Source organism: Hyaena hyaena, unplaced genomic scaffold (genome assembly GCF_003009895.1).
Source record: "Hyaena hyaena isolate Hyena2069 unplaced genomic scaffold, ASM300989v1 scaffold_339, whole genome shotgun sequence".
NCBI classification, from domain to species: Eukaryota; Metazoa; Chordata; class Mammalia; order Carnivora; family Hyaenidae; genus Hyaena; species Hyaena hyaena.
This window is the reverse complement of record NW_024080971.1, coordinates 1,267,153-1,293,985: the sequence shown is the minus strand read 5'-3', so window position 1 is coordinate 1,293,985 and position 26,833 is coordinate 1,267,153. Positions and strand designations below refer to the sequence as shown.

Here is a 26,833-nt window from a genome sequence, read left to right as displayed (position 1 = left end):
GACACAGAATCCGAAGCAGGCTCCAGGTTCTGAGCTGACGGCACAGACCCCGACACGGGGCTCAAACTCACGAACCATGAGATCATGACCTGAGCCGAAGTCGGACACTTAACCGACTGAGCCACCCAGGCGCCCCTTAACCCCATTTTTCATAGGAATGGTCAGAGGTAAATGCCAGAGAATCATGGAAACAAAATGAACTATCACTACAAAAAACCCTGAAATTTAAGATTCAAATATGCAAGTTGAATCTATTCCTGGACAAAAATGAATCAGACAACTAGTAGTTTCTTCTGAGAAGAGTAATAGCTTGGAGGTTTCCTTCTTTGCTCTGACCACAGATTAAACCACAAGGATGAAACAAAATGTTTTCTAGAACTACTAAGTTTTCAAAGAAGTGTGGAGTTAGGAACCTAAGGAATAATAACTCTATTAGACCAACTAACTCCAGATGGAGACAAGGAAACTGAGTCATGAGTCACTAAGTAACTTGCCTAAAACCAAAATAGCTAATTAGTAGCACACCTAGGGACTCAAGTTTCTGAAACTCCACAGGAGTGCCCTTTCCACTCCACCATGCGGGAGACGAGGGGGGATGGCTGGACAGTCTTCAAAAACTCAAGACAGACGTGGCCCATTACACACCTGCCCAGCGTGGTTTCATCTTACATGCCCTAAGGGGCTCTCATGTAACAAGCTAGAGTCACTTCATAATGGTGCTGCCTTTTTTAATGGTAGTGGCTTTTTTAATTTTTTTTAGACATGTGTGATCAAAGTCATTAAAACCACATTGGAATTAAAGGGTACACATACCCACAGTAGTCCAAATACCATTCAAAAAAGTCACTGTTTGGCTTTCAGGGTCAAATAGTAATTTACGGAAAAAATATCCATATAATGGATGTTTTAATGGATCCAATTATCAGTACAATAGGCACAATAAGGAGACTACTTTGGAATCTGTTTAGTAAGGACTTGAGGTCCCCAGACGTAAAAGAAAAAAATATACAAAGACTGCTAGCTTTAGTAGAGAAGTTCTTTGAGCACTGCTCCCGGAAACAAAATATAGCGATGACAGGATCCAAGATTATACCCCAATACTGACTGACCCAGACAGAGCAGAGAAGGAGAATTTTGATAGGCAGAAAGTTAGAAAATCCAGGTGGCTTCTTTTCCTTTTAAGCCTGGGATGGGGAAAGACATGACAGGTGACAGAAAGATGACTGGAGCAGAGAAATAGAACATCAGAAGAAAAGGAAGTAATGAAGTGGCAGAGAGAGCAGGAGATGTAAAGGGGGAAGGCAAAATGGTGCCCTTTATCCAAGAGGGCAGTGGGAAAGCGCCAGTCATTAGTAAAGTTTTGGTTAAGACATAAGAATCAGACTAGATGGTTTAGGGTATCTGGAGATTTCTGTCTGGGTGCAAACAGCAGCTCTGTCTACATATCAGGTCTGGTCTTTTGCTTTGCCCGTTAAGGAACTTGATTTTCTGAGTTCAATCAGGAGCGACCAATGCCAAGGGAAAAACTATACTGAGAAGCCTGTCAATGGGACTCAGATGATTTTCAACCCAAAAGGACTAATGTCACAGACAAGTCAGTTTAATACTCAGAAATTCTCCAAAAAAGCAAATTAAATCACTCTACCTATTTTAACAAGACAAGACTAATCTGTTCACACACTGATGCTTCTGTTGCCTGTTCAGGGGGTCCTTTAAACACGAACTACATCTTTAACTCTTCCTTTTTAGGGTTTCTTATTTCTGCCACACACTCCTAGCAGTACAACGATTTCTTTTAGTGGGTACGTCCATGATTCTGAATAGTCATACACTTTAAAAATGGACTGGATTGTACAGTAGCCCAGAAATGCAGGCTAAGATATACCTAACCAATTACAGTCAATCAAGTAGAAAATTCTAAAAGGTAGATGGAAAAAGCAGTTAAGCAGAGCTTGCAAATCTTTGGGCCAAATGCGGTCTGTGGTTTTTAAATTTTTCTCTATTCACAGTGTTTTTTCCTCTGGAAAAACCTCTGTAAACAACATTCAAAAATCAATAAAGTGCACATAAAGATGAATGGTTACCATATTGAAAATGCTAACACTGATAAGCACTTCTCCCTAAAGCTCAATTTACTGACAGTACTAAATTATGAATTTATTATTAAATAATATTTAGTATTAATCTATAAGACCAAACAATGACTAAATATGGACCATATCAATTATAAAATCTGGTAGCAGACTGGGCAATTCTTAGATGGTTTTACACACAAAAAACCATAAAACTGTGTACATTATTTTCTGTGACGCATTAATCTTTCTCTTGGGAATTCAAGTCAAAGGAATAGTCCAAAAGATGAAAGATGCTACCTGACAAAGATATTAATGGCATTTTATTTATAACCAAAAACCCTGGAAAAAACCCAAATAATCATCAACTGGAAATTGCTAATATAACATATTATTAATTTAGTGAATTAATTATACATCTGTTAAAGGCACCTGGGTGGCTCAGTCCATTAAGCATCTGACATCGGCTCAGGTCACAATCTCACTGCTCGTGAGTTCAAGCCCCACGTCGGGCTCTGTGCTGACAGTTCAGAGCCTGGAGCCTGTTTCAGATTCTGTGTCTCCCTCTCTCTCACCCTCCCCTGCTCACACTCTGTTTCTCTGTCTCTTAAAAATAAATAAACGTTAAAAAATATTATACACCTCTTAAATTTATACATCAATGAAGACTATAGAAACAAGAAAACTATACCTAACAGTATGTGTGGGGAAAAGAGCAGAATAAACCGTTCTTGCACTACATTATTCTAACAAAGAGCAAGTTTGTAGTTATAGAGTTAACAGAAAATTTGGAAACAACATAAGTGCAGTGGTTGTGCTTTAGTAGTAGGACAATTGGTGTCAAGATTCATGATGCATTTTAAAAACCAAATTATGGTTGTTTTGAAAAATGGTCTTCGGTGTGATATCCACAGGCGTAAAAGTCAGGAATTATGGGCTCTCATCTGTATGTCACGGATACCTCGTCACAAGCACAGCCTGGGTCTGTGAGACCAACGTCCTCAAGATCGCAAAGAAGAGAAGATGATGGGTCGCTTTCACAAAGGTACTTGTGAAAAAATGTACTTATATCTGACGACTGAGCACACGAGCAAATCAGAGTGTGTTGCCTGCACTTTCCCAGGGGTCTGCAGCAAAGAGGCATGAGGGAAACGAACCTGGGTTCTGCCACAGCCCTCCTCATCAACAATCTCAAACAACCCACGGGCGTCGGCAAACACGTACTAATTACTATCTGATGAACACACCAGACTGTAAGAACCACAAATCTGTCCTCCGTTTACAAAGCTGTGGGTTGCATTCAACGCTCCATGTGGGTGAAAGACAGTCTGACGGATGCAGGTGTGTTACAACAGTCTGGTGGTCACAGGCTCCTCAGGGAAACGACTACAGTGCTTTGTCTGACAGTCACCCATCGAGCTAAGCCACGTGTCTTTGTCCATTTGGGCTGATACACCAAAAGAGTGTACAAACAACAGAAACGCATCGCTCATGGATCTGGCGGCTGAAGTGTGAGATCGGGGCACCGGCGTGGTCTGGTGAGGACCGGCTTCCAGATCACATACTTCTCACTGCATCCTCAAATGGCAGAAGGCACCAGGGAGCTCTAGGAGGTCTCTTTTATAAGAGCATTAATCCCATCCATGAGAGCCCCACCCCTGTGACCTAATCACCTTCCAAAAGCCACATATGAATTTGGGCGGGGGGGGGGGGTGATGGGGGCCTGGGGCGGCATATTCTCACCATAGCACCACACAAGTGCATTCCACTGGTAGGCCAACATTCAGGCTTGAAGGAAAGGAAAAGGGAAAGGGAAAGGGAAAGGGAAAGGGAAAGGGAAAGGGAAGGGAAGGGAAGGGAAGGAAGGAAGGAAGGAAGGAAGGAAGGAAGGAAGGAAGGAAGGGAGGAAGGAAGGAAAAGAAAAGAAAGAGAGAGAGAGAGATAGAGAAGGAAGGAAGGAAGGAAGGAAGGAAGGAAGGAAGGAAGGAAGGAAGGAAGGAAAGTAACTCTAACTGGTTTGGGGCAACACTGTACAGGGTCCCACTGGCGGGACCATCCAACCAGAGCGAAAAGCTAGACACACATATAATACATGCACACCCTTAGCCTCAACTCTCCCAAATAGAGAATTCAGCAAAGCAGAACGCACAGCAAGTATAAACACTTCTTTTGTCTTTAAAACTAGAAGCAGCTTAAGAAAACATTTATAATGAGCCTGACAACCTTTGAGAAGAGCTGAGGGGTAAACTTATTCTTATAATACTTTTTTAAAAGTTTTTAATGTTTTTTTTAAATTTATTTCTGAAAGAGAGAGAGACAGCATGAACAGGGGAGGGTCAAAGAGAGAGGGAGATACAGAATCTGAAACAGGCTCCAGACTCTGAGCCAGCTGTCAGCACAGAGCTCGAGGCAGGGCTCAAACCCACCAACCGTGAGATCATGACCTGAGCCGAAGTCGGATGCTTAACTGACCAAGCCACTCAGGCGCCCCAAAACTTACTTTTATGAATTCAACCTAGATATGTAACGATTCAGTATAAACCAGCATCCTATCTTACTGTACTGACGTTTTTTAACATTTCTATTTTTTTTTTTTGTTTTTTTCTGCATTAACATCCTTATCCTTACCTACTTTGAGCCTCAGAATCTAGTTTTCCCAAAGGGTTTACCTCTTACAAAAGCAAAACTTCAGAGGTACCCCGGTGGGTCAGGTGGCTAAGTGACCGACTTTGGCTCAGGTCACGATCTCACAGTTTGTGGGTTCAAGCCCCGCGCTAGGCTCTGTGCTGACAGCTCAGAGCCTGGAGTCTACTTTGGATCTGCATCTCCCTCTCTCTCTGCCCTCCCAAGCTCATGCACTGTCTCTCTCTCTCTCTCAAGAGTAAATAAACATTAAGAAATTTTTTAAAAAATTAAAAAGCAAAGCTTCATAAACCTTTCAAAGAAATTTGCAAAGAATTCCCAGAAGACTTACCCAGAATGAAATTAAATTAAAATAAGAAATAATTTCAGGAACAAAACCCCAGAGACTTTCACGGCAAATCAATTCAAATTCCTATGTCTTCAACACTAATCTGAGTCTTGGTATTCACATGATTAACATTCTAAATACTCTACTCTGAACATTCTGCAGTCAGCAACTACTACTGTTCAAATAAACTCGGCTTCACACACGGGTGTCTGGTTCACATATCATCTTGCTTCTCCCACACTTGGACTTGCTTCCCACTGAGCTGTAATATTTCTTACAAGCTTTACCAGGCTGTGTCTCAAAACACAGAGAATGGGTTTCTCAGTTCAGAGGATTTTTGACATTCCTCTGCTAAATGAGGTGGGAGGCATTTGCAATGCAGCGGGAGCTGCAAAATCCAGCTATCTATCATTCCCAAATCTCAGCACCATTTCCCATCCCAACACTCTGCCTCTCTGTCTCTGTCTCTATGTCACTCGGAACTCTGGACTGTGTGGCCTAAAGATTTCTCTGCTCTGCAAGTATACCTTGCCGTTGCTGGGAGGTCTCAGAGCTTCACATGAAGAAACGGAACCAAGGTTATTTATGGGCAGGTCTAGACCCCGCTATTTCTAAACAGAAGCCCAAGTCAAGGGTACCCAGCAGGCAACATGACACTCGGAAAGTGAACCAAGTGACAGGATACGGCTGGTAATAAAAAGTTTTAGTTTACAGTTTGAGGGGGAAAGCTATAGGAAAGTCTGTTTCTTGGGTTTCGATTGATAGTTTCTGCTATACAAACCATAAGGCCATAGGGGAGTCTGAAAACCATGAAATTAAAGTTATCCAATGCTGGGCAACAGGATCATAAATCCATCCCCCTGGCCTAAGACTTTAAAATTTGTCACAAAATTCAGCAATTTAGATGGGTTTGGCCATTTACCCAGTTCCACAGTAATTATGACTTCAACTCAGAGATAAAAATTATAAAACCTCACCTCAGTTTTCATTTTATTTTGGTCGCCATTTCGTTTTCACGTAAGGGTAAAGATGTATTTGAGTAAGGTACAGTAGAGTAAGAAAAATATGAAACCACGGAAACAAAGAGATTTGCATTAGTAACTGCACACATCAAACTGTGAACCATTATGAAACCAACAAAATGAAGACTTCAAAACCCAGCACTAGCAGAATATGAGGAATGCGGTATACTTAAATATTAATGATGGTACTATAAACTGATAGTCTTTCCAGAGAGCAATCTGGCCACCTGTAATAAGATCGACAAGCAATTCATGCTCTCTGACTCAGACAGCCTGCTTTGGAAACAATATCCCAAGAAAATATTCTCCAAGTAAATAAATGTAATTTGTTCAACAGTGTTTGTGACAGTGCTATTTACAATGGTTACAACTGGAAACAATCCAAATACCAAACCACTAGGGAACAGTGAAGTCCATGATGGCATTAAAAAAATGGATTACTGATCCCTACCCTTTGCTCCCTTCCTGTAATGTCCCCCTCTACGTCCCGGTGACTTGCCCGGGAATCCTGTGGGGTGAGTGTCCCTGACTCATTGGGTTTTTGGCTTGGCCATGTGATATACTTTGGATAAATCGGATATGAGGAGACAACATATTTGCCACCTCCACAAGCAGCTCTGAGTGGGGCTGCATGCTTCTCACCATATTCCTGTGATTAGCCTTGAGAACACAATGTCCCGGATGGAGGCTGTCCTCAGCCTGGGATTCTGAGTGAGAAGACAGAGGAGCAGCACCAAGCCCAGTCAAGCCACCAAGAGCTGCACCACATCCACAGCACTCACATAAGGTGGGCAAGGAGCAAGCGTTTGCTGTTTTAAGCCACTGAGATATTGGAACCTTTTTTGTTACCATAGCAGGAACTATGAAAATACAACAGTCCGGGGCGCCTGGGTGGCTCAGTTGGTTAAGCGTCCGACTTTGGCTCACATCATGATCTCGCGGTCTGTGCATTCAAGCCCCACATGAGGCTCTGTGCTGACAGCTCAGAGCCTGGAGCCTGCTTCAGATTCTCTGCCCCCCGCCTTTGCCCCTCCCCTGCTCATGCTCTGTCTCTCAAAACTAAACTAAATGTGAAAAGAAAGAAGATACAATAGTCCTCAAAATACGGCAAGTTACAGGAAAACACATATTTGAAATAAGCTTATGAAAAAGTAGAAGACAAGAAGAAGCAAGTATCAGTGACATCTGGATAAAATAAAGCAAGAAATTAACTTAGAAGGATGTAATAGTTTCTAATTACAGTAAAACCTTGGTTTGCCAGCATAATTCATTCCAGAAACAAGCTTGTAATCCAAAGCACTTGTGTTATCAAAACGAATTTCAAGAACCATTGGCTCAGTTGTGATCACGTGATATTCGGCCTCATATCCTACTCACATGACAAGACATCGCTCATTTATCAAGTTCAAATTTATTAGAAATGTTTGCTCACCTTGCAGAATGCTCACAGAACAAGTTACCCACGATCCGAGGTTTTACTGTATTTCTTTTTACCGATAAAATATGTATTCATATAGATCTTTAACTCCCTTTTATTCTTATTTTTTATTTGAGACAGAGAGAGAGAGAGAGCGAGCAGGGGAGAGGGAGAGAGAGAATCTTAAGCAGGCTTCACACTCAGATGCACATTCTAAGGGAGGGCTCCATCCCATGACCCTGGGATCATGACCTGAGCAGAAATCAAGAGTCAGACGCTCAACAGACAGAGCCAAGCAGGCACCCCTAATTTCCTTTTAAATGCTACCTTTACGTAAACAGATGTTCAATAATTCTATTCATATTGTATTTGTAATAGCAACAATTTGAACACACCTTTTTCTGTATCAAATAAATGATGTAAAGATTAGTGAACACTTAACACCAAAAGTGAATCTAGTGTAAAGGTTATTATTTAGTCTTGGAATGTATCAGTTTAGGGCTCAACAAATTCTTTTGTCAGACTATAAGGAAGGGAACTATGAGAAACGACACCACCAACAAAAGACAAAAGCAAGCCTTACTTGCTGCAATAATCTACTTCCTAGGCAGAAAGCAAGATCTAAAAGAGAATCAGCATTTGATAATAAGGTGTTACCTTTCAACTTATCTTCATGACCTGTGTCTGAAATTCCACTTGTAAGATTCAAGAACCTCAAAATAATGTTCATCCTAACAAACAATCTCATAGACATTTACCCTAAAATAAATTCAACAAAAATAAGCTATTAATGTGAAGATCCTCCCTATTATCTATGGGATAGCAAGAAATTTAACTGTGTGTATTTTCAGTAATAAAAAAAAAATAAAAGGGGGCACCTGGGTGGCTCAGTCAGTTAAGTGGCCGACTTCGGCTCAGGTCGTATGTAGCAGTTCATGAGTTCAACCCCTGAGTCAGGCTGTCGGCTCTCAGCACAGAACCCGCTTTAGATCCTGTCTCCCTCTCTCTCTCTGTCCCCCTTCTGCTTCCATTCTCTTTGTGTATCTCAAAAGTAAATTTTAAAAAACACTAATAATAAAGGTAATTATAGTGTATCAATTACATGTAGATATACTAAATATAAGTATTAAACAACAAATATGAAAAGTATGTAAATACGTGAAGAAGTATATAAAACTACAACTATATAGGGGCACCTGGGTGGCTTCGTCAGTTAAGCATCTAAGCATCCAACTCTTGATTTCGGCTCAGGTCATGAGCTCACAGTTCCTGAGTTCAAGCCCCATGTCCTGCTCTCTGATGATGGTGCAGAGCCTGCTTGGGATTTTCTCTCTCTCTCTCTCTCTCTCTCTCTCTCTGTCCCTCCCCTGATCAAGCTCTGGCTCTCTCAAAAACAAATAAATTTTTTTAAATTCCAACAATAAAAATATATCCATTTATGAGCAAAGACTAGAAAAAATATGAAAAAAATTTTAAATAGCTAGAAACAGACCTATGGGTAGATGTTTAACTGCCTTAGTGTTGCAGTTATCTGAGGGGAGAGATTCAATGCTTGTAGTCGTAAAACCTGTACTGGCTATGAAATACATCAATGTCTCTCAGTGAAAGAGCAATCTGAAGGGAGCTTCAAGTTTCTAACATCAATTTCTGATAAATATCTTTCTCTGTAAGGCAACCTTGGACTAGTAAATGAAGTATAACAAGCATTACATCAGCATTTCTTGGTAACGTGAGATCATTCCCAGGAACATCGATTGTGCTCTATTCCCCATGTCAAAGATGACTGTCTGCCAGTACTGGGGAGGAGAATGTGTGCCCTCCATAGACCTTCCACGAATAAAGAACTGCTCTGATCTATTCTAGGTGATGTTTCCTTCTCTTGCCTGTGGGAGGCAGTGACGCAGAATGGTTACAAGAACCTGCTCTGGACTGAGGCCCAGACTTGACTCTCAGCTCCATCACTGACTAGTATTTGCATGCCAGTGCTGTGACACAGTAAACTAGTACTTACTAGTTGTAGGATCTTGTCTCTTAGCCTTTCTAAGCCCTGGTTTTCTCATCGACAAAATAAGTCGGTGAGAGTGCTTACTTCAGAGTTGTTGTAAGGATCAAAAAGATATTCCGCGTAAAGTGCTTGACAAAGTACTTGCACAGCGGAAGCAGTAAGTGAATGCCAGCTAATACTAGTCTCCGTCTGGTGGTCATCTAAGGTGTTGTCAAGCTGGCTTCTTACCATCACCAGTAACTACTGTTGATTTCTCCATCCACTGGCCGCAGGGCCTCTGAGACAGCACTCCTAATGTGTCCTCCCAGGAAGAGTCTGATTACCATTGATAGCAAGGCCGTCCAAAAGAAATGTAATATGGACCACGAATGCAAGCCACATAGGTAATTTTTAATTTTTAATTTTCTAGCAGTCACTTTAAAAAAAATTTTTTTTAGCGTTTATTTGTTTTTGAGAGAGAGAGAGAGAGAGACAGACAGAGTGCAAATGAGGGAGGGGCACAGAGAGAGAGAGAGGGAGACACAGAATCCAAAGCAGCTCGAGGTTCTGAGCTGTCAGCACAGAGCCAGACGTGGGGCTCAAACCCACCAACGGTGAGATCGTGACCTGAGCCGAAGTCGGACACCTAACCAACTGAGCCACCCAGGCGCCCCTCCAGCAGTCACATTTAAAAAAGCAAAGCACATTGATTTTAATAGACTTTATTCAACTCAGTATATCCAAAATATATTTTCAACATGTAATCAATTTTAAAATATCACATTCATTTTACATTCTTCTCCTTCACCTTCCTCTTCCTTTTTTATGGGTACTAAGTCTACAAACTCTGGTATGTATTTGATACCTACAGTCTGCCTGCACTCAAATGAGGCACACTTCAAACGCCAATGGTCAAATATGGCCAGTAGCTGCATTACTAGTTGCTTATTATTTAAAAGATCATGACCACAGAAAGACATCCTCACCTTGAAAAACATGAAAAGCCATTTATTCAACAAACTGATGGATGGAAGAAAGCAAAGAAAGAGGGAGGAAGAGAGAAAACACAGATGTTCCTGACCTGCACAGGCCTCTGGGCCTAATGTCCTGCTTAAGCGCTTGATCTACGGGGCCAGAGAGAACGGGTTCAAATCCCACTTCTTCCGCGGACTAGCTGCAAGACTTTCACAAATAACCTCTTCACCTTTCGTATTTCTCCGGGACAAGCTATGGATAAAAATAACATCTCTTTCATAAGATTGTTATGGGTTTAAAGGTTATAGAGGGAAAGGAGTTTCCATACATAAAGCTCTGCTTTGTAAAAAGGTCACAAATGGGGATAGGAAAAAAAATGACCGAGGGGATACGGAGCAAGTTAGCTTGAGGTTAATAAAGGGGCCACGGGGGAGGAAAAAGCGATCATGTTATAGTCACAACGCCTTTGTTAAAAATGCCCAGTCACCCAAAACAACTTAAACAGTGGCAGCTATTAATAAAATGATTGCAATGACTTTTCTAAAGCCCTCAATGGTTTATACCTCGTTAGCCTGCTTGCTTTCTTCTTGGCAGTATCATAAGCAAGGAGGAGGAAGGGAGGAGGGCTCACTGCCAGAATTGGGAAAACCAAGACTTTTCAGCAGCGCCTGTATTAACCACAGCTTCTGGCCTCAATTAGACGGGACCACTGAATCGCCTAAATCTCTCGTTGAAGGAGGACCTTGCTGTAGGGCCACAAATGTAATCTGAACATTACTCTCTGCTGTATAAATACGTAAAATTAGACTAGATGTTTACTGAAACTTTCCCTGAGAGGTAGTCTTGTGCATAGATTCCTGACATTTTGTGTTAAGTGTGCTCTTCTTCTGTGCTCCCACCCCTCCAAGAAAAAATCCAATTAATTAAAGTTTTTAAAAAGTTAAGTCTGGTCGGCCGATGAGGATTTTCAATATTTACCCATCTTAATAATTCAAGTCACTCTACTTTAGTTTATGTGGAGATTCCTAACAAAGAAGACATCTCTATTCCAGGGACCTTCTAAACCAAACTTTCTCTAGAGGGTATTCCATAGAATATTGGTGTCCCTTGAGATGACATGTGTCCCATAAAAGCAAATAAAAAAAAAAAGGTAAGGTCCTTACTAAAATGAATCCAGCTTTGACACCCTTTTGTTTACTGCAAGACTTCTTGGAGTCCTTAACAAACTCACATGCACAGATTTCAAACTGCTGTGCTCAGCCATTATTACCATTTTACCAGCCTCCAAAAAAGAAAAATAATATGAATTGAGAATCAAATAACAGGGAGAGAAGAGGGCCCAGTTATCCCCTGGAAAGAGATCTCCTTTACAGATCTTTGCACTGGATTTCTGGCCTGATGTGCTGTGTGCGGTGCATTTCTCCCTTTTATCATCCCTGATAAATATCAATCTTGAATACATATATAGTAATTAACCCATCAGGAGCCTGCAAATGAAGACAATTTATTATAAAGGGAGGGAGACAGGGAGGAAGAACAGAAGAGAAAGGAGAAGAGTAAGGAAGAAGGAAGCAGGGGGGAAATTCCTTTGAATAGCTTAGTGTAAACATCACTTCATATTCACAGCAAAGCTAAATGCCTAAACACTTTCATCAGGCTGAAGGGACATGAAATACACACTTGTACCTAACCTAGCACTTGGAGAATAAGCCTCATTTTCAAAACAACCAAACAGCTGCTCAGCAGAGGCACAGCGCAATTCATCCTTTCCAGCCTTTATTTTTAGCTGCCTCTTAAGCAAAACAATAATTTTCTAAAGAAGATCATTAAGATCGGTAGGTGCCATCTCATTATATTAGAGTTTTAATTCGTTTCATATCCATCACGCACGTTTCCCTCATACATCATATGATTGTATAATATTCCCTAACAAATTCCTTGCCTTTGAATAAAACAAATGATAGGACCTTTTGTAAATGGACAGATTTTAAAACAGTAGAATCTACCCAGAATGTTACTGTAACCCACGGATTTAAACACAGAGTCTAAAACTCAGCCCCATTTTTTAAAATAATTTGAAGGCTGGTGTGTGTCTCAAAAATATATACGTACCTCAATGCATGTTTTACAAAAATGTATAATGGAAAAGAATATGCCTAATAGATCACAGGAGTTCACTGGCAGAAGAGAATGCTAATTGCCTGCTGGAGTCTTTAATGAAACCTAATTGTTGGCTGGAGCTGTCACTGCTGACCCTGGTGACAGACTAGTACACCCTTCATAAACCTAATGCAGCATAATCCTCCTTCATTACGGTTATTATAGCTCTGCAGTGGGACATGTCTGCCTCAAAAACAAACTCTGCTGCCTCTTCTCTAAATGGATGTGTCACTTCTCCATCCCACAGCAAGTAAGCGCTGATGGCAGAAATCACCCTTACCACAAGTGGTACCACTTCACAGCCCAGACCTGCTTCCAAACCTAGACTCCCACCCACCCGAGACACTACTACAGAACACCAGCATGCTCCGTGGTGACGCGGCAGTGGGCAGAGGGCTAAAACACAGAAACAAACCAAGAGAAGCAAATCATCACCCACCACTACAAGGCAGATAGCAACAGTAGAAGAAATTATTTTTTGAAAACCTGAGTTTGATTTAGGAAATCCATGTGTAAACCCATTCAACTCACAGCCTATGTTGCCGATATTGAGCCCAAGAGATACTCCCTTCAATTTGCTTTGAAGTTTTTCTGGAAATACTTTTTTTAAAACACACATATTTCATTTAAAAACATTAATCTAACCTCTATTACTCAACAATCCCCCCAACCTGTTACTCTGTAGCAGGTGCCAAGACCCCAGAGAGAAGTAAATTACAAACATATCCTTGAAGCGCTCACAACTTTGGGGAAAGGGATGAGCAAATGACCGTAACACAATGTGATATGTATCAGGAAAGAATGTGTGACACAGGATAGGAAGAAAGATCAAAGTGGCAATGAGTTCTACTGATGATTAAAAGGGAATGCCATGCAAAACATCTCAGAAGACAAAAAAAAAAAAAAATCATACTACACATTCAAAAATGGAGGAGGAGATTATTATGTGACCAGGCAGGACAAAGCATTTAAGGGAAAAGTAGTGGTAACAGCAGGATTCAAAGCCACAAGTCTTCAAACATGACAACTGTTTGCAGAAGGGTGACAGACACCAAGAAAGGCAGAGGCTAGAAGTCAGGTTAGGTGGGAACAATATCATGTGTGTCTTTTTTGTGTTTTTTTAATGTTGATTTATTTTGAGAGAGAGCAAGAGAGAGCATCAGTCAGGGAGGCACAGAGAGAGAGGGAGAGAGAATCCCTAGCAGGCTCTGCAGTGTCAGCACAGAGCCCGACGCGGGGCTCGATCTCCCAAACCAGGAGATCATGACCTGGGCTGAAACCAAGAGTCGAACGCTTAACTGAAGGAGCTACCCAGGCGCCCCAAGCATAGAGTCTTGAATGCTCTGCAAGGGAGTCTGCATTTAACTGAGGGCAATTTTGTGTGTTTTTCCAACTAGGTGTTTTAGGCCTACAGGAGAATAGAGCAAACATACTTGTTCCCACCACCCAGCCTGGGGGAAAAAAACAATAGCACATCACATCTCAGCCCTGACCTCCACCCCACGCCCCACCCCCTGTATTTAGTGTTTATCCTTCTGGCCTTTGCTTATTCTTTTACTAGAGGCACAAGTATCTCTAAACAATATAAAGCGGCAAGACAGATTTCAAGCAGGAGAGAGGAAATATCAGACGCGTCCAAAACGAGACTCTGTAACGCAGGGGGGTGGACTGGCCTCCACGCCGGCAGCAGTGGGACAGGTGACAGAAAGGGGTCAGGGGCTGTCGTCACTGAAGGGCTGTCATAATGAAGGGCTGTCCTAATGAAGGAGACGGGGCAGCCTCAGCCTTGGAGGGCATTCCTGGGGCAAGGGGGAAGCAGACCCCAGCGAACAGCAGACTGCGCTGAGCCCTGGGCAGGGCGCGGAGAGGAGCGGGGCGCGTGGCCAGCCCTGGCTGACACCAAGGAGGGGAGTGAGGCAGATCAGCCAGGCCACAAAGCGCAACCTGCTAAACCCCAGGGGCAATGGGGCAGGAGGACCTGACCGGGGAGTGAGCGGCGGGGAGGGTGCCCAGGGAGGGGCGTCTCCGGGGGCGGCTTTGACAGGCAATGCTGAGTGTGAGGATTCCCGGGCAGGCCAGCAGCATCACCATAGGTGGAAAAAATTATGGGGCCTGTTCAGGAAGCAGCTGCAGCTTGGCAGCACCCTGGGGAACGGTGGGACGTAAATCTGAAGAAACCAGAGGACCATGTGGGGGATTATTCATGGAGAACCTTAAATATCGAGATGAAGTGTGTACAGTGTATACACGTAATTCATAATAAATTCACTTTCGTGACCATGAAATCTGCCTTCATCCCTGTTACTCGGGAACTAAAATAACAGCAACAGCTGATCTTGTGATTTGGCGGGTAACAGCAAGGAGACCACTGCTACTTACGACAGTGCTATGTGCAAGGCAGGCTGTCTTGGTTAAAGGCGGGCTGGCACATCTGCTGTGACAGTGTCACGGAGGGTCTCTCTCGCATTTCAAACGCTACTAACTCAGAGGTTGAATACTGAGTAATTCTGCCTCCTCCTCTTTAATATAAGACACACAATGCACAGAGAGGAAGTGAAGCATATTCTAATAAGGATACCTAAACCTGCAAAAACAATTGTGTTTCATGCCATAACCTCCCAATGTTTCCACTTCTGGGATATGTACGCTCCCTTGATCCCTAGGTTTGAAAAATGAGGGGGAAAACATGATCCCGTCTTTACAGATTCCCAAGTCAAGCAAAGAACCAGGCTCTTAAGAACCAGAGCATCAGTAACTTCAGCAAACAGCTTGGGAATGTGATCGGGTCCTTCAGTAACAAATACGCTGTGTATACACGGATGTATATAATGTGTATAAACTGATGCCCGTCTTGGAGGAGGGCACTTGTGGGGACGAGCACTGGGTGTTATATGGAAACCAATTTGACAATAAACTATTTGTAAAAAAAAAAAAAGTCAAAAAAACAACAACAACTGATGCCCGTCTTAATTTTTAAAATCACATACAGTCATTAACACGATGTCATTTGCCCAGAGCACTCAAGGTCCTGTTCAAGAATAAGTAATAAAAACTCCAGTCAATTCTCTGAACAATAGAAATAATAATTGTACCTACTTCACGGGGTCACTGAAAAATTTAATAAAATCATCTCAAGTGCTATGGATGCTGGCATAGAATCAGCAGCACTATAGGTGAGCCACGGCTACTGGTATCTTAAGCCCACAGAGGGTGGAGACTCTGGTTCTAAACCAACTAAATGGGATTCCTCGTGGAGAAGCCTGTAACTCAGCAGACAAGGAGATAAACACCTATAATACGATGAGACACGGCTTGCCAACACAGGTAAGTGCAAAGTGCTTTAGGACTATAAAGAAAGGAATGCCTACCTGGTGGTGGGAAGGAATGTCAGGGAAGGAGAAGCTCTAGTGGAATGCCTGGGGGCCACGCAGGCAGGCAAGGGGAGAGGTCACGCTGGGTGAGAGCATGACTAAGAAGAGGGGAATTACCCATCAACAAGTCTTAGGGCCAACAGTACAGAGAAGGCGCGGCAGATGGGAATGGGAAGGCAGTCACAGGGCAAAGAAGCCTGATCACACAGGTAATAAGAATCAAGAGAATTTAAACAGTATTAAAACCCGTTTTGTTTTGTTTTTTAACTCTTTGGGAGAGAGAAGATGAAGAATTAGTGGAAGGCAAACTCTGGAGCTCTTGAATGACCCCAGGAGGCAGTGGGGATGGAGGGATGGGAGCAAAGTGAAGACATTTTGGACACGCAAACTCAAAGGGTCTGAGGACACATCGAGTTCATTACTGGGGGTCACGAGCAGAAGTTGAGGGGTGCCAAGGGTGCTGTGTTGATGAGAACTCCAAATGGCTGGTTTCGGCAGCTAACTCACCAGATGGCAGGCTCGCGGACTAAGACAGGAAATACAGAAACGGCGCGGTTGGTGATGAGAAATCAGTGAGTTCAGTGCGACACAGGTGGAATCTGGATACCCAGAGAGGCAGAAGCACCAGATAAACCGACCTGTTTGGAAACCAAGCAGAGAGGGTCTGGACTGGCGATGAGAACCAAGCAGATCCAATGAAATGGAAACACACAGTTCATGTGCTCCTGGGCCGGACTAGGGCGGAGTCATCGTGAAGGGACTCCAGGTCTCTCTGGAGCCCACAGACTGCCAGGAACAGGATTGCTCAAACCAGGATAGTAAAAAGTGACTACCTCCCATGTGAGCCTGAGGACAGGGCTGGGTGGACTCTTCCGCTCTGTGATTCTCAAAATGCAGCTGGTCAAGGACAGGGCTGTTAGCATAACCTGGGAGTTCCTTAGAAACAAATTCTTAAACCTCACCCCGGACCTGCCGCTGCCTTTTTTTTTTTTTAATGTTTTATTTATTTCTGGGAGAGAGAGAGAGCACGAGTGTGAGCAGGGGAGGGTCAGAGAGAGAGGGAGACACAGAATCCGAAACAGGCTCCAGGATCTGAGCTGGCTGTCAGCACAGAGCCCGACGCAGGGCTCGAACCCACAAACCGCGAGATCATGACCTGAGCCGAAGTCAGACGCTTAACCAACTAAACCACCCAGGCGCCCCACGGACCTGCCACTTCTTCTAGAAGCTGGAGTGGGCTGGAGAAGAGCAATCTGTGTTTTAACAAGCCCTCCAGGTGATTCTGATGCCTACTAGAATTCCAGATCTACTACTGCCTTAGCTACTGCCCCAATTACTTGAGTGGAAAGGAGTGTGCAAAAAAGAATTCCCAGGAAACAGACTTCTGAAGACCCGAGGAAATTAAGTGTAAGTAAAGCATATAGCATTAGGAACTTTTGCGCATTTTCAGCCCCACTGTGAGCTAAAAGTTTGTAAGGCAAATTAGATCCAAAGGAGGGGCCCACTCTGGATATGCAATGGCCCTCTGGGCCAAGCTGAAGGATCAGCCTCAGGACAAAACCTTTAAGCGGGGACCTAATTTAGTCCCCTAAGGAACTAAGCTAAATTACCCTCGTATCAAACTTTACACACAAAATGGATCTAACAATGGCCACAATATGTTTTTGTCTAGAAGCAAGGACATTGAAATAAGTCAGACAAAAACAAAACCAAGCCAAGAAATACAGAACCAACAAGAAAAAGGGAAAGGAAATTAAAACAATGTTAACTGCCATTTATAATCCAACTCAGACGTATAACCACCCCGAGCCCACGAGGAGTCACTATTACCTTTTATCCCCAGATACTCTAAACCTTCATCTACAAGCATTGCCTCATATCCTTTCATTCAGAATTATAAATAAGTCAGAGATTATTTTTATAATCAATGTGCATATAACGTATGGCAAAGGCATGGCTGGTCCAGGGAATACGGACTTCCTCTCCCCTCCCAGTGCGAAAATCCCAGCTAGGTCTGCATTTTTCCTAGGCTTTCTCCCTCTGACCTCTCAATGGGGTACCCACTCTCCTGTGACCTTCTGGCCTGCATGCAATCCATCCACACTGGGGATTTAGCCGATTCTTGGCTGTAACAACCCATTTCTGCTTCAAGACTACATATTACACACTACACACCTGCTCTGCTGACGTTTTCCGAGCTGTTCCTTTCTTCTAACAATCCCTCCTGTTGGGAGGTTGATATGAAGATCAACGAGTTAATGTTTGTCAAATACTTTAGGTTTCTCAGATGAAAGGCAACATTAAAGTTCAAGAGACCTGAGGCCGCCATCACACTGGCGGTGTTGCAGTTGACTCTATATTTGGGCTTCAAAGAAGGAAAGAAATCAAGGCTGAAAAGACACTCTTTTGTGAAGACTGGCTAGCTTTGCATTCTTGCTAAAATAAAGGCAGGCAGGTTTATTCTCAGCATTCCTTAATTAACTGGATCCTAACATTAGAAATCCAAGGATCTTTCTATTAACCCGGGACCCTTGTTTTCGTAAGTGGTATACAGGGAACAGGATTCTTTTCTCTGCCCTTCTCTAAGCAGCTTTTCCTTCCCAAGCTTCCTTACTGGCTGACGATGCAATTCTCAACCTCCTCCTATGTGAGGGGCCACATGAAAGCTGCAAGCCAACACGTTTGCTTTGAGCCAACAGACCAAAATAAAATGAAATAAAATAAAGGTCAAAGACAAAGCTTTATGTGTATGTTGGCATGCATGTGAATTCAGGCTGCTGGGGAAAAAATGACACACACACAAAGAGCACATTCATGGCCACATATAACTCCTCAAACATATAAATAGCCATTCTTGACCCCACACCTACTCTGCGCAAAGCACTATGTCAGGAAGGGAACACAGGGCATTGCAATGAATTCACAAATACACTGGCAAGTTAGATACCACCGGCCCCACCTTGTAGATGAAAGAACAGACACTCCAGAGGGCTGCAAAGTTTGGCCAACATTACAGAGCTAAAAAGAGGCGGAGCTGAAATTCAAACCTAGCTACATTTCAAACGCCCAAAGCTGGATCCCCTACTCCATCCAGCAGGCTGATAGATGGGAAGGCTGTAGAACTTGCTAACACCCCTTCGACTGACTGCTCAAAAAGCACTCCACGGTGGGGGGCCTGGGTGGCTCAGTCAGTTAAGCCTCAGACTCTTAATTTCCGCTCAGGTCATGATCTCAGGGTTCATGAGACTGAACCCCGCATCGGGCTCTGCGCACACACCTTGGAATTCTCTCTTCCTCTCTCTCTGCCACACCTTCCCCACACTCATGGTCTCTCTATCTAAATAAATAAATAAATAAATATTTAAAAAAAGAAAAAGAAGCACTCCAGGGCGTTCAGACAGGGCAAGGTAAATTAACTCAGGGAAGATCACAAAAAAATCAGGAAGGGGAGATCTTATTTCAAACATCAGTTTTAATCTCATTACAAAAACTTGTCTTCCCTCGTTCTTTTTTAGTCAGCCCAAGCAGTAATGATTTAATTGGCTAATTAAGTATTTCCTCTTATCTCTCTCCCTTGCCTTATCTCTACCAAAGTGCACAGCACAGTGCCAAGGCTTACAGTGGGTTCCAATCCTACACAACCTCTGGGGATTAAGAAGTTCAAATGCAGCATAGCAGGTGAAAGAGAAAATGAATATGGAACCCAGGTGGGCTACACTATACAATCAAAAGGTTTATGTTTGCTTCCCTGAAGCAAAAAACACACAAACTCTTAATTCAGAAGGAGGGCATTTGTTTAAAAAAATTTTTTTTTTCATAGTTCTTGACCCCTGGCCCATCCATTCAGGACAGACAGGAACTCTCCTAGAAATTATGATTTTTCTCTGAATTATTTAGGTTCTTCCATATTAAAAATTTTTTGTGTGTTTATTTATTTTTGAGAGAGAGAGAAATAGAGCATGAGCGGAGGAGGGACAGAGAGAGAGGCAGAATCCGAAGCAGGCTCCAGGCTGTCAGCACAGAGCCCGGCGCGGGGCTTGAACCCACAAACCCGGAGATCATGACCTGAGCCGAAGTCGGATGCTTAACCGACTGAGCCTCCCAGGCGCCCCTAAGGTTCTTCCAAATGAAAACAGTCTTACTGTTCTCTTTCCATTCGAGCTGTCCAGCCCACATAGCGTGCACACCCCACAACAGCTAAAGTGTGAATAACAACTATGTTTGAGCCAATGACGGAAGGCGGACAAGTACAGGGATGAGCAAGAAAGGGCTTCCCCTCAGCCGTGTCTCTGGTGCAGGTCCACACCTCCAGTAAAACTCCTGTCAAGGGGCTGTTCTTGAGATAAGAGAAGGTGTTTGTGGAGGGGCCTGGATCAACATCCTCAAACTGTACTCTTTCAGCGCTACGACGTCAGCCAGGACCCAGCCACTCTGCACACTGGGACAACCCCACTTCAGCCCAGTGAGGCGGCACCCTAGAAAAGCAGCCCACATACAGAGCACTATGGCCTGGTGAGGAACCTTTCCCGGCGGCATCTGCCGAATCCTGGACCATCAGGCCATACACCAACTTGCCAGAAGACACGCCCGTGTTTCTAAAGTTTCCGAGAGAGAGAAAGTAATCCTTATGACTGTGCAAAAGCAATGATGACGGTTCAATGGAGAGAAAACTGCAGCACACACCGTGACGCGTACACGGGCTCCTTCTGCACCTCGTGGCCCCCCATTTAGATCAGGCAGGAGAGCATCGTGCCTCTCGGGCCCCACTCGTTAAGGCTATCATTGCCGTGGCACAAGCTTTTAACCCCATCACCAAAAGATAAGCAACTTTAATGCACGGTTGTGTAACGCTGCTGTATCATCACCTACCGCTGTCAAGTGGCTCTTTAAAAGGGAATCAAGTACCATTCTAATGAAAACAGGCACGGGTCAGTTAGTGCCAATTAAAACGTAGATGGTCATGCAACTGCTGCTTGTGGAAATGGCATCAGGCAGGCATGGAGGGGGGTCCAAACAGAGAGACTCCTAAGAGGGTAACATGCTTCTAGTTTAATTTCTCATATCTATCATACCCCACATAGCTGGGGCTATGATCTCTAGTTCAAATAGCCAGCTTTTTGAGCTCCTTTTTTGGATGACTCTCACTTTGCACAAGCTGTTTCTTCTACCTGGAATGCACCCCCCTAATCACTCATACAGGTAAACACCCCTTTAACCCTATAAGCTCAGGGCACACCTCACCCCTTCATCTCCAGGACCCAGCTTTCTCTGACTCTCAAAGCACCCCTCCCTCCCTACACTATCATTCTTGAACAGCCTGTGGGTTTCCTCCAGGAGGCTGCAGTTAGAGCTTGCTGAAGTATCTTTGTGTCCCGTTCTCCTAGCACAGACTAGAAGCTCAATACTAGGTTTGTTGAATGAATGGGTGAACTAAGCCATTTTAAGAAATTAACACGTTGGTGGAAACTCTGTAACCATATCTTCAGCCTACAGTAGAGAGTCCCCGCCTTCACAAAGAGCCTGCAGCAGCCAGTTCCTGGACAGACTGAAGCCCAAACCCCACAATCTCCTTGAATTGTAGGTGGGGTTAGTGGGGGCGAGGGGGGGGGGGTTGGACAACCGAAGGAAGTGTTAAGGAATGCTAGGTAGGGGGACCACTATCTCGCTACTCCCTCAAAAAGGTATAAAACTCCCAAGTAGTCAAAACCCAGTTTTAGGGGTCATGCCAGGGAGAAAGGAGAGACTATATGAACACTCTCCGAACGTGTTCATACTCAGAACTTGGAAAGCTGGAGGTGCAGACCTGTTCTGGAAAGTACGTGGCCCCAGCCAGGTTTCCCCCGAGCCAGCCCGACCACCCGAGTAGGGCCAAGAAGGCCAGGAGTTTGGTGGCAAGGCTGGGGCCTAGTGGGAGGGCATAAAAACTCCTCTCGGTGCCAAGATCCTGTCCCCCCTGGGCAGGCGGGGAGCGGAGTGGGGTCGGGGAGCGGCGTTCCTCTCTCGCTGGAGCAACTGCGACGTCGTTCTTCTCTCACCTTCCCGCTCCCACCGCCCGGGTCTCTCCAGCTGCCCTTTCCGGGCCCTCTCTCGGTTCCCAAAAAGCAGGAGGGAACGGGGAGGAGGGGGGCGAGGGTGTGGGTTGGACCGCAAACCCCGCAGACAGCGCGCCCCCTCCACCATCACCACCCTGCCCAGACGTGCGCCTCAGGTCGGGCGGCTCCCACCCGGACGGAAAACGCCCGCGGCCCCGCCAGCTCGCGCCCCCCGCCGCTCTGCCAGCGTCCCGGGCCGCCGACCGTCCCCGCCGTCGGCCTGGCTCCCGCGGCGCCCAGGCGGCCCCCAACCTCGGGCCCGACTCCCCGCGCCGCAGACCGCGCTTACCTGCTTACATGGCCCCGTCGGTGCCCCGGAGTCCCGCGTGGAAAGGCTGTCGTCCGCGGCGGCGGCGGCGGCGGAGCCCCAATTCCCTAAGGAATTGATTCCAGTGGCCGGCGGAGGAGGGGCGGAGGGAAGGAGCGGGCGAAAGGGGAGGGAGGGTTCCGCCGCGATCCCGGCGCACCGACAAGGAGAAAAGGAGAGCCACCTAGGCACGGGGTCGCCCCGCCGGAGGGGGCCCGGGGCCAGGAGGCCACGCAGGAGGGGTGAGGTGGGAGGGGTGTCTGCGGCTCCCCGCGGGCCGGAGCCGGGAGGGCGCGCAGCGGAGCGAGGCGGAGCGCGGCAACCTGCCCCCGGACTGCGCCGGCTGCGCCCGCTCGCTCGCGGGAGGGGGAGGGAGAAAAAGTTGGGCAGAACTTTCCGGGGCCGCGAAAGCCCGGGCGGCAGGAAATGCGAGCGGCCGGGAGAGGAGGGAGGAAGGGGCCGTGCGATGGGAGGGGACGGAGCAGGCGCCGGCGGCCGCGGCTCCCCCACCCCCGGGCCGGGCGGCGGCGCGGGGGGCCGGAGGCGGAGGGAGCGCGGGGCGCGCGGCCGGGGGCGGGGAGGAATGCGCCCGGGAGGCGCGCGCGGCGGGCGGCGGGTGCTGGGGCGGGGGGGGGGGGCGTCCGCGCGGGGGAGCGCCGAAACTTGGAGCCGGAGCACCCGGGCTGGAGGCGCGCCGGCCTCGGGGACGTCACAGCGCTGGAATCCGAGGAATGCCGGGCGGCAGGAGCCCCGTGTGCAGGCCCAGGAGCAGTCGCGCACTTTTGGTGCGGTGGCTTTGGGAAATGTTTAAAGGTGAGGGCCGAGGACGGAGGACGGGTGAAACTCCCCGGAGTCCGAGACGTGGGAGTGGAGAAGGAAAAGCGACCGCAGCCGGGCACAACCCAGCGCCGCTCCCGGCGGGGACAGGGACGGGGGCGGGAAGGAAAAAAAAAATCCCACTTAGACCTCGGCAAACCGCAGGGGCGGGGCTGGAGGCGGCCACTTGCGGGCTCCGACCGTGGGCAGGGACGGGGCGTCTCATCTGTGGGACACCCTCTGAGCTGGGCATCCCCTGGCAGCCGCTGCACAGGGGGAGACAGACCAGGGGAAAGTAAGGTGGCTTCACCGAGCTTGCAATCTCCGGGTCTCTCCCCGGCGCACCAGGAGCCTCTGCGTCCTGGATCTGAGGTCTTAACTCTGCCCCCTTCGCCCAGCGCGCCGAGTCGCGCAAGCAGTTAGGGCGTGCAGGGAGTCGCGGGACGTCGTCTCCCCGGCTCTTTCCGCGCCCCAGCCTCGCCCCTCCCCGCCTGGGTGGGTGCTGGGAGGGAACTAACTTAGCGCCCGTAGAGGTGGGGTTAATGCGACGCTGCTGCCGCAGTGCAGGAAAAAGCCCCCAGCCAGGCCAGGGGACCTGGGTTTAGGACCTGCCCTGCTCGTGACCGAAGGGACGACGGAGTCTCCCAGCTCCTGAAAGCCTTGGCTTCTGTAGCCAAAAGTAAAAACCGTTTTCTTGGTACTGACTGCTTTTCCGTGGTCCCTTGCGTTGCCAAGACCGGGTGTTAGGGGGCTGTTCTCTTACCAGGACTCACAACCCAATCCTTTCGCCCTTTCTTAGGTTGAAAAGGGGCCTGGAGTCATTGTCACAGATGTCCCAAATTGCCTCAGAGGCCCCGCGGCTCACACAAAAATCCGGATCTCTCGGGGAAGAGAACTGGAAACGAAAAAGCAAGAAGAACCCTACTGTGCTCATCGTGTACAAATGTGTGGTGACACTGACTTCTCTGACTACTTGCCAACCGCCAGAGCAACAAGGAAGTCTGGAAGCCCCCACACGGGGGCGGAAGGAAAAGGCTGAAGAAAATTAAAATCAGTTTCTCAAACTTTCGAGGAGATAGCGGGATGGCTTCATTATATGGACTTGCTGGATTCCCAAAGAAAAGTTCCGAATGCTCTGCTGTCCTCCAGGAAGTATGGAAAGCACTGGATGTGCACCTGTGTGATCACTCCATTTCCTAGATGAGCAAAGTGAGGCGTGAAGAAATCACCAAGGCTCACAATGGCTAGTGAAATATGATGATGGACCCTTGGCAGGCCCCAAAAGGCAAGCTCTTAAACTCTTCAAAATTTCACCAAAATAGGATTCACATTAAAAATAAGGAAATCTCTGCGGGTCTCAGAGTGATACAGAGGAGCTGCCTCTTGGGGTCTCAGAGGAAAGGAAGTGGCCTTTGTGTGTTGTTGCTCGGTGATACCAGACTGAGCGCAGAATGCTAGGACAGTGGTGGGAGAGAGAAGCAAAGTTGCCCGGAGACATAGGATTCTGGGTCAGCGTCTGACCAGCCATGTGACCCCGAACGAGCCACTTCACCCCTAGGCCCAAGTTTATTTTTTAAGTGGAGTGTGACATGGAGGTCAGGGTTTGGTTGAATTACTTCATCTCGGAGGTCTTTCGCGGGTCTGACCTTGAATGAGTGCATGGTCCTCTAGGCAGAAAGGCATGCCTGTGGAGGAAGCTAAGTGCTAAAGCCAGGATGCCCTGGGCAGAGGACTGTTTCGCACGGCCTTCAGAATCAAAATGAATGTGGGGATGTTGTGGAGTGTTCACAGGCATAGTATACACACACACACACACATACACACAAAGATTTAGCACTAAGCCTGCGGGCTCATTTAAATAATTGTACTTCTAAAAATTAAAAAAAAAACTATTAATTTAGAAACCCATGAAGTACATCTGACCAGCCATATTTCTCTGTCTTTAGAACAGGCCACAGAAAAGCAATACACAAGTAAGAATATTTTTTAATATTTATTCATTTTTGAGAGAGAGGGACAGAGCATGAACAGGGAAGGGGCAGGGAGAGGGAAACAGAATCCTGGAGAAGCAGGCTCCAGGATCTGAGCTGTCAGCACAGACCCCTCCCCAGGGCTCGAACTCATGAACTGCGAGATTATGACCTGAGCTGAAGTCAGACGCTCAACCCACTGAGCCACCCAGGAGCCCCAGAATATTTTTTAAATAGGAAGTCCAATGGGAAGTGAAAAAAGCCTTTTATTCTCTGAATAACTGTATCAAAGCTAGTCACAAGCTACTTTCAAAAAAGAAAAAAAAAATTCCTAAATCCACATCACACTCAAATCTCCTTAATATGCATCAGAGTGAACAGGATAGTTGACACCACAGGTCCCAAATATATCGCTACAGATTTACTTGAAAACGTTGCAGTTTTAGGAACTTGTCAATATTAAATATCCCGCTAAATATCTCAACTTGTTCTAAGACTGATTCAAACTATAAATACAGGCAGAATCTCATGGGCCTTCATGATTCTTCCTACCTCCAATATATTCCTCACATTAATTATTAATTGTATACCTTCAGAAACATTGAAATCAGAACAAAACAAAAGAAGTTCCTCAAAGCGAATTGGGAAGGAAGCAAACTTTTTTAGGAAAAAAACGAATATCTCCAGGGATCTTGTACAAATTTTAAAGTCATATATATTATTTGTGTATTTGTTTTTATCCTAAAAGACTATTTGGCAGCTGACAGCAATAGTCAGAAAGAATAATGGGGAGCTTTTTAAAAATACACAATGCTGGGGCACCTGGGTGGCTCAGTTGGTTGAGTGTCCAACTTCAGCTCAGGTCATGATCTCACAGCTCGTGAGTTTGAGCCCCGCATCAGGCTCTGTGCTGACAGCTCAGAGCCTGGAGCCTGCTTTGGATTCTGTGTCTCCTCTCTCTGCCCCGACCCCGCTCATGCTCTGTCTCTCTCTGTCTCAAAAATAAACATTTAAAAAAAATACACAATGCTGTCTGTATCCGCTCCTCCCCATATTTCATTCATCTTGGTCCCTGAGTTCCGGGCGGAGGCTTGGGTTGGTGTATGTATGTGACTATCACCTTTTTTGACAGTATTTTATTGAGAAATTTTTCACATTCAATAAAAAGCACAACCTTAAATGTACATACAATTTGATGATTTTTTTCATATGGATGCATCCATGGGACCACCACCCAGATCAAGATATGGAAAATGTCCATCACCACAAAAATCTCCCTCCTGTGATCTGTCAGTCCGTATCACCTCTCCAGGCTAACTTCTGTCACCGCTGAATAGTTTTGCTAGTTCTCAAAACTTCATATAAATGGAATTACATCGTGTGTGTATGTATGTGTGTGTACATATCACTTTGCTTATCCATTCTCCTGTTGATGTTTTTGAAAACATTTCCCAAGTAATTCCATTTTACCAACCCCCGTCAATTCAGAACCACTGACTTAACAGCAAAAATATAATGAAATAAGTCTAGATTATTAACACCTACGAAAGCATAGTAAGCAAGAGAAGGGAAGAAAGAGAACACTTTTGAAGAATGAATTTTAAGAGTGCCTTCATTGTAGAATACATTCAGAGCTCCTTATTAACAAAATTGACTGCGATATGAACTTCTTGTTA

The 26,833-nt window shown here is 45.6% G+C and overlaps 1 protein-coding gene and 1 long non-coding RNA gene across 2 annotated transcripts in view; one reads left to right on the top strand and one right to left on the bottom strand.

Moving 5' to 3' along the window:
- The window catches only part of PTPN14 (protein tyrosine phosphatase non-receptor type 14), a 171,202-nt gene extending 148,595 nt beyond the window's left edge, over positions 1 to 22,607 (bottom strand). The window contains exon 1 of the mRNA XM_039249513.1: positions 22,354 to 22,607. The gene's annotated coding sequence lies outside the window, so the exon portion shown is untranslated. The remainder of the gene's footprint in view (positions 1 to 22,353) is intronic.
- A 482-nt stretch (positions 22,608 to 23,089) lies between these two features.
- On the top strand, positions 23,090 to 25,066 carry LOC120243378. The gene is made up of 2 exons (XR_005531299.1): positions 23,090 to 23,184; positions 23,987 to 25,066. It is a non-coding gene; the product is annotated as an uncharacterized LOC120243378 (long non-coding RNA).
- The last annotated feature ends 1,767 nt before the right edge of the window (positions 25,067 to 26,833 follow it).